The sequence below is a fragment of the Oncorhynchus mykiss genome, chromosome 22, assembly GCF_057628025.1.
Source record: "Oncorhynchus mykiss isolate SJ-2025 chromosome 22, ASM5762802v1, whole genome shotgun sequence".
Taxonomy (NCBI): Eukaryota; Metazoa; Chordata; class Actinopteri; order Salmoniformes; family Salmonidae; genus Oncorhynchus; species Oncorhynchus mykiss.
Genome location: NC_143043.1, coordinates 10,097,057 through 10,109,545, shown reverse-complemented (window position 1 = coordinate 10,109,545; position 12,489 = coordinate 10,097,057). Strand labels below are relative to the sequence as shown.

Sequence of the window (12,489 nt, the reverse complement as noted above, 5' to 3'; positions counted from 1 at the left end):
AACTATAATGCGTTCGGGTAAGCAATTTTTTAACTCTTCCAATAAGATTAACTCCCGGAGAGAGTTGAAATCAGTTACCTTACTAGCAGCATGCCATTTATCAAACAGATTTCCCTTGTCTCTAGCAAATTCCACATAAGTCTTACTAGAAGACTTTCTATGAGACCTAAATCTCTGTCGGTATGCCTCAGGCACAAGCTCATAGGCGCGAAGAACAGTAGCTTTGACCACTTCATATTTCAAACTGTCTTCCAGAGGTAGCGCTGACAAAACCTCTTGGGCTTTACCAGTTAATTTACACTGAAGTAATAGGCAACATATCTCTCAATGCTACGGCTGTACGTTCAAAAACACAAAAAATAGGAGCATACTAAGACAATCTGCCTACTAATGTCAAAAGTGTTGGAAGCTCCAGCTGGTGAGGACGACTAACTAACAGCAGGAACGAAGGCTAGCCTCGCTCGCTCACTCACTCTCTCTGGTTAAAAGAGTAATTGTATTGTTGTTTACTACAAATGGCTTCACAGTAAACAACACGTGTGCATACACACACACACCCCTACACACACAATATTTGGGTAGTACTGGTCATGTGTTTAAGTGAGCTCTCCTCTTGTCCTCCTCTCAGCTAGAAGTGCTACTCGCTCCCAGCGCTCACTGAGAGAGAAATGTACCCTATGGGTGACCCTAGCCAAGTGTATGTGTGTGATGACTAAAATGTCCTCTCCAATGAGCAACTCTCACACTCATGTAATATTTCACATCCCTGTTCCAACTGTTGTATTGTAGTAGTAGTAGTGGTAACACTATTTGGATAGTTCATCTGGAGATGCTCCAGACTACCAGTAACATTTCAACTAACTACTTACCCTAACTCTTATCCTAACCCTTATTCTAAACTTGACCCTAACCGTAACCTTTAACAAGCAGTTGCTTATCAACAGATTGATAGTATGACCGTCTGTAAAGCCTCTACAGATGGAAAATCCAAATAAAGTGTGACCATTTTATTTGTTTTTATTTATATCCCCAAAATGCCTAAATATATTTTTAATTCTGCAAATATTGACACATCTGTATGTTTAAATCATATTTCAAATGTATAATATTTATAATCTAATAATAATACTGTAGGTCTAATGTAATGCAGATTTGAACCACAAGTGTGTTAAAACATGCAGTTTCTGGTCTGAGATGTTGGTGGCGCTGTTGCTATGTGGTGGAGCCTGTTGGACCCAGACAGCACAGCATTACATTAGGCTGCATTATCTAAACACTCAACAAACTTAAATTAAATTTGTGAGTTTTTCTCCCGTCCAGATTCTGTCGTGTGATTGGTCCATAGTGGGATCCCATTCTCTCCTTATTGTTAGTGCAGATGTGGCGGTATCCATTGGTCCTCAGCCACTCACAAATTGAATCAGAATCAATTTGACCTTTTAAGAAAATATACGCAGCATGCTCTTCACCAGATATGTATGAGTGTATGCATGCAGAGTGTGTGTGTGTGTGTGTGTGTGTGTGTGTGTGTGTGTGTGTGTGTGTGTGTGTGTGTGTGTGTGTGTGTGTGAGAGAGAGAGAGCTTGCTCTGAAGTGGAAGGCAGCGTCTCCATGTTAAGCCAGGAATAGACCAATTAGTGTGTATTGGGGTTAGCAACAGAGCAGGCAGCCATGTGAATGTGTCATTGATTGGTAAGATCTGGCTAATCACCACGACTCATAAACTCACCAGCTTTATAATGTCAGCTGGGCCTTCTACACTACACACCTCTCATTTTTTACTCTCTCTCTCTCTCTCTCTCTCTCTCTCTCTCTCTCTCTCTCCATTCATTCATTCCTTCCTTTCTGTTTATTTTCCCCATCTGTCTCCTCAGTCTTCTCTCTCTTCCTTCCCTTCTTTTCATTTCGATCCCCTCTTCTCTATTTCTTCCTTCCTTTCGTCGTCTCTCTTTTTCGTCTTCTATGATGAGTTGAGATGCAGCAGGAGAAGGAAACACAAGCCCATGATGATGACTTCCTCCGTTACACTAAAGTAGTTAACATTGCCACATTGAAGGAGTGTCAAAAAGGAGAGGGGGAGAAAGTGGTGTGTGCGTGTATTTATGTTTGTGGAAGTTAATGTTTATCATATATTGCGATGTGCATATTCTTCCTTCTGGCTTCACTCATAAGAAGTCCTCATCCTAAACAGTTGTGATAGAAGCCATGATGGTAGGAACAGAGTGAGGGAACAGGGAAGCTAACCTACAGCTGAGTACTGGCTCACAGCACCTCCTCATTTGTAATTTATTTCTCCTTCTCCCTCTCCTCCCTTTTTAAACGCAAATCAAATTAGTGAGCCTGAACCTCTCAGTTGTGTAATAGGTATTAGTTATCATATTAATTAGCATCAGATTGACAGCATGGCAGACAGCTGGGGGCACGTGTGTGTGTGTGTGTGTGTGTGTGTGTGTGTGTGTGTGTGTGTGTGTGTGTGTGTGTGTGTGTGTGTGTGTGTGTGTGTGTGTGTGTGTGTGTGTGTGTGTGTGTGTGTGTGTGTGTGTGTGTGTGAGAGGTGAGGGGAGTTACAGGGCAGACACACCAGTATTTGATTTGTTGTGTTGTTAATGTGACACTGATTATACAGGTCATGGTAAAACAAAGCTATGCCTCGGCTATGCTAATACAGACGCTGAGATGGCGAGGTTGTCACACGCACTGTTAAGGACACACATACACACACACAACAAACCAAACAAACACGGGGAGAGCTTTTTTTTTTTTAAGTGAAAAACTGTTGCCATGGAGAGGAGAGGTTAGGGTATTTGACCTATCTTATAATGCTGCCTCTTGTCCCCAGAGCTGTAATTTCATGAGAAAATGTGTGTGTTCCAAGAGAATTTATTGATCTCTATGTTTATGAGCAGATAAATGCAGTAGTGATGGTTGAGGTGGAGGGTTATTTGGATGTGCTCAGTCTTTTGTGGTATGCTCAATCCATTGTGTTTATCTAGTCTGCTGTTGATGCGGGGAGAACTGGGGCTCTTTCTCTCTCAGCGGGGCATCTTTTTTGTCTGGGTTGTGTGTGTGTGTGTGTGTGTGTGTGTGTGTGTGTGTGTGTGTCTGTCTGTTGTGGGCAAGGCGTGAGCAAGGTGCAATAGGCAGTCTGCAGTATAAAGAGGTGTGCGTGATCAGACTGCATCTTTCAGACTTGCTATATACTGAACTCAGCATAACCCTGGTTAGCGTTCTGAGGTAGGGCTACTTGCTACCGTATATACTGAACTCAATACTACCCTGTTAAGGGCTACATGGTATATACTGAACTCAACACAGCCCTGGTTAGTGTTCTGAGGTAGGGCTATAGTGTGAAGCAGTGGCAATTTTAGCATGTAAATCTTGGTGGGCCAAAAAAGAAACATGTTTGATGCATGCCAGCAAAGCCACTACACAACACAACACTAAACAATACATTCATTGCACACTAACGGTGACAAACGGTGCCCACAAACTGTTAGGGCCTACATAAAGCTGTTCCAACATCTTACCACCACTACACATGGCTATCAGCAGAGCCTTGTCTGGCCGTGAAACAGTTAATTCAGCCTCATTTACTGCCTTTAAAAAAACATAGCTGATATGGCTGACTTACTTCAACAAATGTGGTTTCTACTGACAATTGAGATGTACAAACTATGGCATAAGGTGACGACGAGCAGATGAGGCAATCCGTAATTTAGATTTAGACATAAATGGTCGAGCTAGGATGGATAACTATTTGTTTTGCGCGTTTGAAATGTACAGCAACAAAATTCAGAACATGGGCCGTTCTTACTGTATTCTCCCTGTACACCAAGTCAGAACCGTAGGATAAATAAAGGGGGCGTATAAGCAGACAATGAAAGCTCTTACGATATTCAATGATTACTTGTCTCTAAAACAGGCTACATGTGCACCAGCAAGTCAGAACAGTAGGCTAAAATATGAGGGGGAAAGAAACCAGATTATTAGGGTGAAGCCCATGGGCTACTAACAGCTTACAACACAACATACACTTAGTATTAATTTCTTGGCTACGTTACACATATCTCCTTGGCAGATACAGTTGAAGTTGAAAGTTTACGTGCACTTAGGTTGGAGTCATTAAAACTTGTTTTTCAACAACTCCACAAATGTCTTGTTAACAAACTGTAGGACATCTACTTTGTGTAATTTCTTCCATTAATTGTTTACAGACAGATTATTTCACTTATATTTTACTGTATCACAATTCCAGGGGGTCAGAAGTTTACATACAATAAGTTGACTGAGAAAATTCCAGAAAATTATGTCATGGCTTTAGAAGTTTCTGATCGGCTAATTGACATAATTTTAGTCAATTGGAGGTGTACCTGTGGATGTATTTCAGTAAACTCAGTGCCTCTTTGCTTGAAATAATGGGAAAATCAAAAGAAATCCGCCCAAAACTCCGCCCAAAATTGGGAGCATCTTTGGGAGCAATTTCCAAACGCCTGAAGGTACCACGTTTATCTGTACAAACAATAGTACGCAAGTATTAACACCATGGGACCACGCAGCCGTCGTACCGCTCAGGAAGGAGACGCGTTCTGTCTCCTAGAGATTTACATACTTTGGTGCGAAAATTGCAAATCAATCCCAGAACAGCAGCAAAGAACCTTGTGAAGATGCTGGAGAAAACAGGTACAAAATGATCTATATCCACAATAAATCACGTCCTATAGGCCGCTCATCAAGGAAGAAGCCACTGCTCCAAAACCGACATAAAAAAGCCAGACTACGGTTTGCAACTGCACATGGGGACAAAGATCGTACTTTTGGGAGAAATGTCCTCTTGTCTGATGAAACAAAAATAGATCTGTTTGGCCATAATGACCATCATTATGTTTGAAGGAAAAAGGGGGAGGCTTGCAAGCCGAAGAACACCATCCCAACCGTGAAGCACCGGGGTGGCAGCATCATGTTGTGGGGGTGCTGCAGGAGGGACTGGTGCACTTCACAAAATAGATGTCATCATTAGGATGGAAAATGATGTGAATATATTGAAGCAACATCAGTCTTCCAAATGGACAATGACCCCAAGCATACTTCCGAAGTTGTGGCAAAATGGCTCAAGGACAACAAAGTCAAGGTATTGGAGTGGCCATCAGAAAGCCCTGACCTCAATGGGAATGGGCCAAAATGCACCCAACTTATTGTGGGAAGCTTGTGGAAGGCTACCCAAAACGTTTGACCCAAGGTAAACAATTTAAAGTCAATGCTACCAAATACGAATTGAGTGTATGTCAACTTCTGACCCACTGGGAATGTGATGAATGAAATAAAAGCTGAAATTAATAATTCTCTCTACTATTATTCTGACATTTCACATTCTTCAAATAAAGTGGTGATCCTAACTGATCTAAGACAGGTCATTTTTACGAGGATTAAATGTCAGGAATTGTGAAAAACTGAATTTAAATTAATGTAAACTTCCGACTTCAATTGTATATGCATATATGCAGCAGCATACAAGACATTTTTTGGACTCACCTTGTTGTGTTGTGTTCAACTGAACAGGAAGGTGGCGTGGCGGTCCTTAGTGGGCAAATTTTGTATCAAAGTCTGGCATTCTCTGGATTTATGGTGCTTTCAAGACAACTGGGAACTGGGACAACAACAAGGTTGAATCATGATGTCAGTGATCTTCAGGTCGGAGCTCTCAAAAAGAGGTCCCGAATTGGAATTTCGAGTTCGATGACCTAAACGTATTTTACCAGGGCTCTTTTTTTTGTTTCCAGTTGTCCTGAACTCACTGAAGTCTGAAATTTACCAGTTACGAGTTTCCAGTTGTTTTGAACGCGGCAGAAATTATGCTGGATTGACCGCATTAATGTTTATCCTTTTAAACTTGGGAAAGAGACCCTTAAACCCAGACTTGGACCACACAACCACTCCACTGAATAGCAGGCTAGTGATTTCTTTGCAATGCTTGCAGTTAGCCACTGATTCCTTCTAAAACGCTCATTGTTGAATTTGCGATTTACAACTTGTTTTGTAATGTTTATGTCCAATGGCCGATTAGCACCGATACGTTTTAGGAATGAAAAGGATTTGCCAGTAGATTGTAGATGTGATTCATGATGATGACTGCTTGTCTAGCTTACTAGTTAAGATTTTGAAAGTATGATGTTGACATGATCAGTCCAATCAAAGCTACGATAGATATAACGTGACATAATTTTAACTCTGGCCAATGACTTTGAGCTTTCTTGGATGGGTACTTCTAATATGGCAGCACCCAAGGGACTTGAATTTTCTAGCGCTCCCCGTAGATTTTGCGTTGACATTGTGTCCCCATGAGTGACAGAACACTGAGCCAATCACGGAGAACATTACCAACCCCTATGCTCCGTATTTTCAGTTGGCTGGCCCACCACTACAGAAAGCACTGAGCTAGGCTGAAACACCTGGATTTTGGAGCTGCCTTACTCAAGAAAGCAAAAAAGAGACCATGTTTGTATGGTCAATGATTGTATGCTCAATGATTTAAAAAAAAAGACTGTTTGTGTCACACCCTGATCTGTTTCACCTGTCTTTGTGCTTGTCTCCACCCCCTTCCAGGTGTTGCCCATCTTCCCCATTATCCCCTGTGCATTTATACCTGTGTTCTCTGTTTCTGTTGCCAGTTCGTCTTGTCTCATCAAGCCTACCAGCGTGTTTTTCATTCTCCTGTTTTCTTGAGCCCCTGTTTTATAGGTATCCCGGTTTTGATCATTCTACCTGCCCTGACCCTGCCTGCCGTTCTGTACCTTTTTCCACTGCACTAGATATACTGACCTCTGCCTGCCACCAAACCCTGAACCTGCCTGCCGCTCTGAACCTCACGGACTCTGCCCTGGACTATTGACCCCTGCCTGCCCTTGACCTGTTCTTTGCCTGCCCTCTGTTTATATAATAAACACCCGTTATTCAAACTGTCTGCATCTGGGTATTTTCCTGAGCCGTGATAGTTTGCAAACTGATATGTGACATGTATTAATGCCAAAATAGTATGCAAAACAGGCACAACGTATATATATATATATATATATATATATATATATATATATATATATATATATATATACAGTGCCTTGCGAAAGTATTCGGCCCCCTTGAACTTTGCGACCTTTTGCCACATTTCAGGCTTCAAACATAAAGATATAAAACTGTATTTTTTTGTGAAGAATCAACAACAAGTGGGAGACAATCATGAAGTGGAACGACATTTATTGGATATTTCAAACTTTTTTAACAAATCAAAAACTGAAAAATTGGGCGTGCAAAATTATTCAGCCCCCTTAAGTTAATACTTTGTAGCGCCACCTTTTGCTGCGATTACAGCTGTAAGTCGCTTGGGGTATGTCTCTATCAGTTTTGCACATCGAGAGACTGACATTTTTTCCCATTCCTCCATGCAAAAGAGCTCGAGCTCAGTGAGGTTGGATGGAGAACATTTGTGAACAGCAGTTTTCAGTTCTTTCCACAGATTCTCGATTGGATTCAGGTCTGGACTTTGACTTGGCCATTCTAACACCTGGATATGTTTATTTTTGAACGATTCCATTGTAGATTTTGCTTTATGTTTTGGATCATTGTCTTGTTGGAAGACAAATCTCCGTCCCAGTCTCAGGTCTTTTGCAGACTCCATCAGGTTTTCTTCCAGAATGGTCCTGTATTTGGCTCCATCCATCTTCCCATCAATTTTAACCATCTTCCCTGTCCCTGCTGAAGAAAAGCAGGCCCAAACCATGATGCTGCCACCACCATGTTTGACAGTGGGGATGGTGTGTTCAGGGTGATGAGCTGTGTTGCTTTTACGCCAAACATAACGTTTTGCATTGTTGCCAAAAAGTTCAATTTTGGTTTCATCTGACCAGAGCACCTTCTTCCACATGTTTGATGTGTCTCCCAGGTGGCTTGTGGCAAACTTTAAACAACACTTTTATGAATATCTTTAAGAAATGGCTTTCTTCTTGCCACTCTTCCATAAAGGCCAGATTTGTGCAATATACGACTGATTGTTGTCCTATGGACAGAGTCTCCCACCTCAACTGTAGATCTCTGCAGTTCATCCAGAGTGATCATGGGCCTCTTGGCTGCACCTCTGATCAGTCTTCTCCTTGTATGAGCTGAAAGTTTAGAGGGACGGCCAGGTCTTGGTAGATTTGCAGTGGTCTGATACCCCTTCCATTTCAATATTATCGCTTGCACAGTGCTCCTTGGGATGTTTAAAGCTTGGGAAATCTTTTTGTATCCAAATCCGGCATTAAACTTCTTCACAACAGTATCTCGGACCTGCCTGGTGTGTTCCTTGTTCTTCATGATGCTCTCTGCGCTTTTAACGGACCTCTGAGACTATCACAGTGCAGGTGCATTTATACGGAGACTTGATTACACACAGGTGGATTGTATTTATCATCATTAGTCATTTAGGTCAACATTGGATCATTCAGAGATCCTCACTGAACTTCTGGAGAGAGTTTGCTGCACTGAAAGTAAAGGGGCTGAATAATTTTGCACGCCCAATTTTTCAGTTTTTGATTTGTTAAAAAAGTTTGAAATATCCAATAAATGTCGTTCCACTTCATGATTGTGTCCCACTTGTTGTTGATTCTTCACAAAAAAATACAGTTTTATATCTTAATGTTTGAAGCCTGAAATGTGGCAAAAGGTCGCAAAGTTCAAGTGGGCCGAATACTTTCGCAAGGCACTGTATATATATTTGTATTTTATTTTTAGGTGATGCTCAAAACAGGTTGGGCTCTGTCCTGAAAGATGTGTCACCACTGGTGTGAAGGCTTAGGTTGGATGGTGGTCTCTAGGGCCCCAATACTAAATGATATCCGTGTGGGTATCACAGAACTTTAATGGCTATTCTAGAATGGACAAAGTTACAAAATTACCAGAACCTTTGACAATGTTGTTGTCTTAGAATATTTTTGTTTCTTAATCAACTTTACTAAAGCAGGGGCGGAGCTCGCATGTTGGAGTGAACGGCTGTGCGTGAGAGGCTCCTGCAACTTTTTTGCGAATTAATCTAATTTAACCTACTTTATGGCACTTTTTTACAACAAACGTTTCTTTCTAATACAAGATTGTAACTTTTTATATGAAAATGCCGAGTAATAAGCGACCAAAGGACAATAAATCCACAGCGGAGGCCTACTCCCCACTAAGCAACGAGACAGACATGGCGGGAGGCACATGCAACAACGTGACACTTACAAAACTTACCCAGGCTTTGGGGGAGCTACGTGTTGCTATAGCTGAGGATCTTAAGGCCACTATTGCTGAACTGGACACAAATATCGAGAGCGTCATTCGAACGGTCGCTTCGCATGGCCAGAGTTTTGTGGACCTTGAGAAAGCTTCTGAATTCAACGCTGGTAGGATCGACGAGTTAGAGAAGCTATGCACGTCATTGCAGGATACTGTGCAGAGGCTTTCTGTGAAAGTGGTGGACCTGGAGGGCCGATCCAGACGTAATAACCTTTGCGTTGTTGGTCTGGCAGAGGGGGTAGAGGCGGGCTCTCTTGCCCCACCGACTTCTTCGCCAAGCTATTGAAAGATGCAATGGGATCGGATGTTTTGGATTCGGATCCCCAGCTGGACCGCGCACATCGCTCCCTTGTCCCAGTGCCTGGACCGGGCAAACGTCCTCGCCCAGTAATCATCTGTTGTCACAGTTTCAAGACCAAGGATCTTATCCTGCGTGAAGCTCGAATGAGGGGCAACCTGTCACATAAAGGGCATCCATTCTGTGTCTATGAGGATTATGCTCCCGATGTGGCAAAGCATCGCGCCGACTACAGAGATGTCATGACCAAACTCTACAAACTCCATCTTCGCCCAGCCTTACTCTTCCCTGCAAGACTTACCCCGCCTTCCGGTGAGAAGATTTGGCTCTCCTCGGTTTTGGACGCAGAGAAGTTTATCCGGGGATATACACCAATCCCCCGTACGGGTTAGAGTGCCTTGTTATTGCGTGTTAGGGTCTGCTCATGGACTCGAATCCATACTATACCATATTGGGTGAAAACGTATTAAACGGGCTCAACAAGGGCTACCGAACATGTAAGACGCTGAGCAGACCAATGGATGGCGGTCAGAGCTCTCAATTAACGTTACATTCACTTTCATCCCGGCTGCGCTCAGCGATGCATATTTTTTACTTCCAGGTTTGATCACTGACACCTTCGGACGGATATACTTATATTCCCCCACTTTTGTTTTGTTTCGTTATTTATTTTACAATCCTTACATTATTCTTACTACCATACCATTTATTTATTGCTTGCAGGGGACTGGGGGTGATGGTTGGGAGGGGGCAGACACCTGGTTAGCAGGTTGATGTTTTGTGCCGTTCTGCCTTTGGCTGACCATGGGCCTCTCTCCCGACTAGAGTCCCACCAGCCCTCTGTAGTGCTTATGTCTGTGTAGGTGTGCGTACATATAATTACTATTTGTACTTTATTACTATTTTCTCTTAGCATTTTAGTATTATGTATGTGTATATTTTAAACTACTAAAGCAGATTAAATAAATATTATGAGTAAATACAATCATCACCTGTAATCCTCAACCAATCAGCTGTTTTTCTGTTGTTCTGCGTCAGATTAGTTTATGATTGGATAAAGTTGTTTTGTATAATTAGCTTGTTCATGAGAACCGGGAAGTGTGTGTGTGTTTATGTGTAACTGTGGTAATGTGTTAATGTGCTGTGTGTAGGGTTAAAAAAAGGGTTACAAAGGGAGGGTATATTACTGGAGACATTCCAATTCTATCAGTAAACTACCAGAATTTTGGTACTGTACCTTTCAAGGATTTTATGTAATCTATCACAAGACATCTAGTGGCCCTTTTGGGTACTTCAGATTATCATTATCGTTTTTTATTTGAAAATCATCTTATTTAATTATTTCATATATTTTACATGTGGTAAGGCCACACAGAGGGCCAGAGATAACTACAGACATCTGTACCTCCCCCTAGGTGATTCAATTCTGTGTGTTTGGGCGCTGGGAGATTGTCTTGACGTTCTCCTGAACCCTTGCCATTCACAAGTCAACACAGTACAATACAGTGGGACAAATATCAGTGGGACAAATACACTGGTGGTTGTTTTTTGTGGGGGGAGGGGTGAGTGTGTGTGTGTGTTCTTTGAAATAGAATACATTTGGGGAATATGTTTTGGAGTTTGATGTTGTGTGTAGTCGTTCCTTTATCCAATTCACTTTCAGCATCTCCTCTAACTTCCTTGTCCTGTCTACCTTTAGCTTTTCTTTACTTCCTCTCTGACCCAGCTCCACATTCTCACTCTCTCTCCCCCTCTTCCTTTCTCTGGTCAGATGTGACCTTGTTGTGTGTGGTTTGTAGACAGGCAGTGTGTTGGCCAGCCGTGTGTGTCTAAGCTGACCCTGAAGGACCCTGTGGGAGGTGACATTCCTAGCTGACCCAGGGGAGCTCCATGTTCATTGTTTTTTGCTTCACAATAGAATGTGCTGTCTCTCTCTCTTTCACTCTCTTTCTGCCTTTGTCTCACTCTTTCTCTGTATTTCTCCTGTTTCCTCACTCCCCTCCTTTACTTTGTCTCCTCTCCAGCTGTCAGTCACTTTTACTGCCTAAATAGTTTATCTATTTGTTTGTGGTTTATATCAGGCTGGTTGTGGGTCGGGGTAATGTTGCAAAGCTGACTGCAGTGCATGCTCTCGCTTGTTCTCCCCCTCTCCTCTATCTATCTGTCTCTCTCTCCCACTCTCTTCTCTCTCTCATTTCTAATTTCTCTACTCCCTATTTATCTCGTGCACTCTATCCCTCTCTCTCTCTCAATTTAATTCCATTTTCAATTTAAGGGCTTTATTGGCATGGGGAACATATGTTAATATCGCCAAGCAAGTGAAATAGATAATAAACAAAAGTGAGATAAACCTTCCAGATGGACAACCATCTCTTCACCAATCAGGTCTTTATGGAAGTGGCCAGACGGAAGCCACTCCTCAGTAAAAGGCACTTGACAACCCGCTTGGAGTTTGCCAAAAGGCACCTAAACACTCTCAGACCATGAGAAAAAAGGTTCCAACCTTCCAACAGGACAACAAACACAAGCACACAGCCAAGACAACGCAGGCTGGTTTCGGGACAAGTCTCTAAATGTCCTTGAGTGTCTGACCCAGAGCCTGGACTTGAATACAATCGAACATCTCTGGAGAGACCTGAAAATAGCTGTGCAGCAACGCTACCCATCCAACCTGACAGAGCTTGAGAGGATCTGCAGAGAAGAATGGGAGAAACTCCCCAAATACAGGTGTGCCAAGCTTGTAGCATCATTACCAAGAAGACTCTGCTGTAATCACTGCCAAAGGTGCTTCAACAAAGTACTGAGTAAAGGGTCTGAATTCTTATGTAAATGTGATAGTTCAGTTTTTTTATTTTTAACAAATTAGCAAAAATGTCTAAACCTGTTTTTGT

At 42.3% G+C, this 12,489-nt stretch overlaps 1 protein-coding gene and 1 long non-coding RNA gene across 2 annotated transcripts in view; one reads left to right on the top strand and one right to left on the bottom strand.

Annotated features, from left to right (window-relative positions):
• The window catches only part of LOC110501304 (Rho guanine nucleotide exchange factor 7a), a 67,400-nt gene extending 60,447 nt beyond the window's left edge, over nucleotides 1–6,953 (top strand). Inside the window, exon 22 of the mRNA XM_090215353.1 lies at nucleotides 6,807–6,953. The gene's annotated coding sequence lies outside the window, so the exon portion shown is untranslated. The remainder of the gene's footprint in view (nucleotides 1–6,806) is intronic.
• LOC149972793 (uncharacterized) overlaps nucleotides 1–12,489 on the bottom strand; it is a 548,532-nt gene that overhangs the window by 3,808 nt on the left and 532,235 nt on the right. The gene's annotated exons all lie outside the window — the stretch shown is intronic.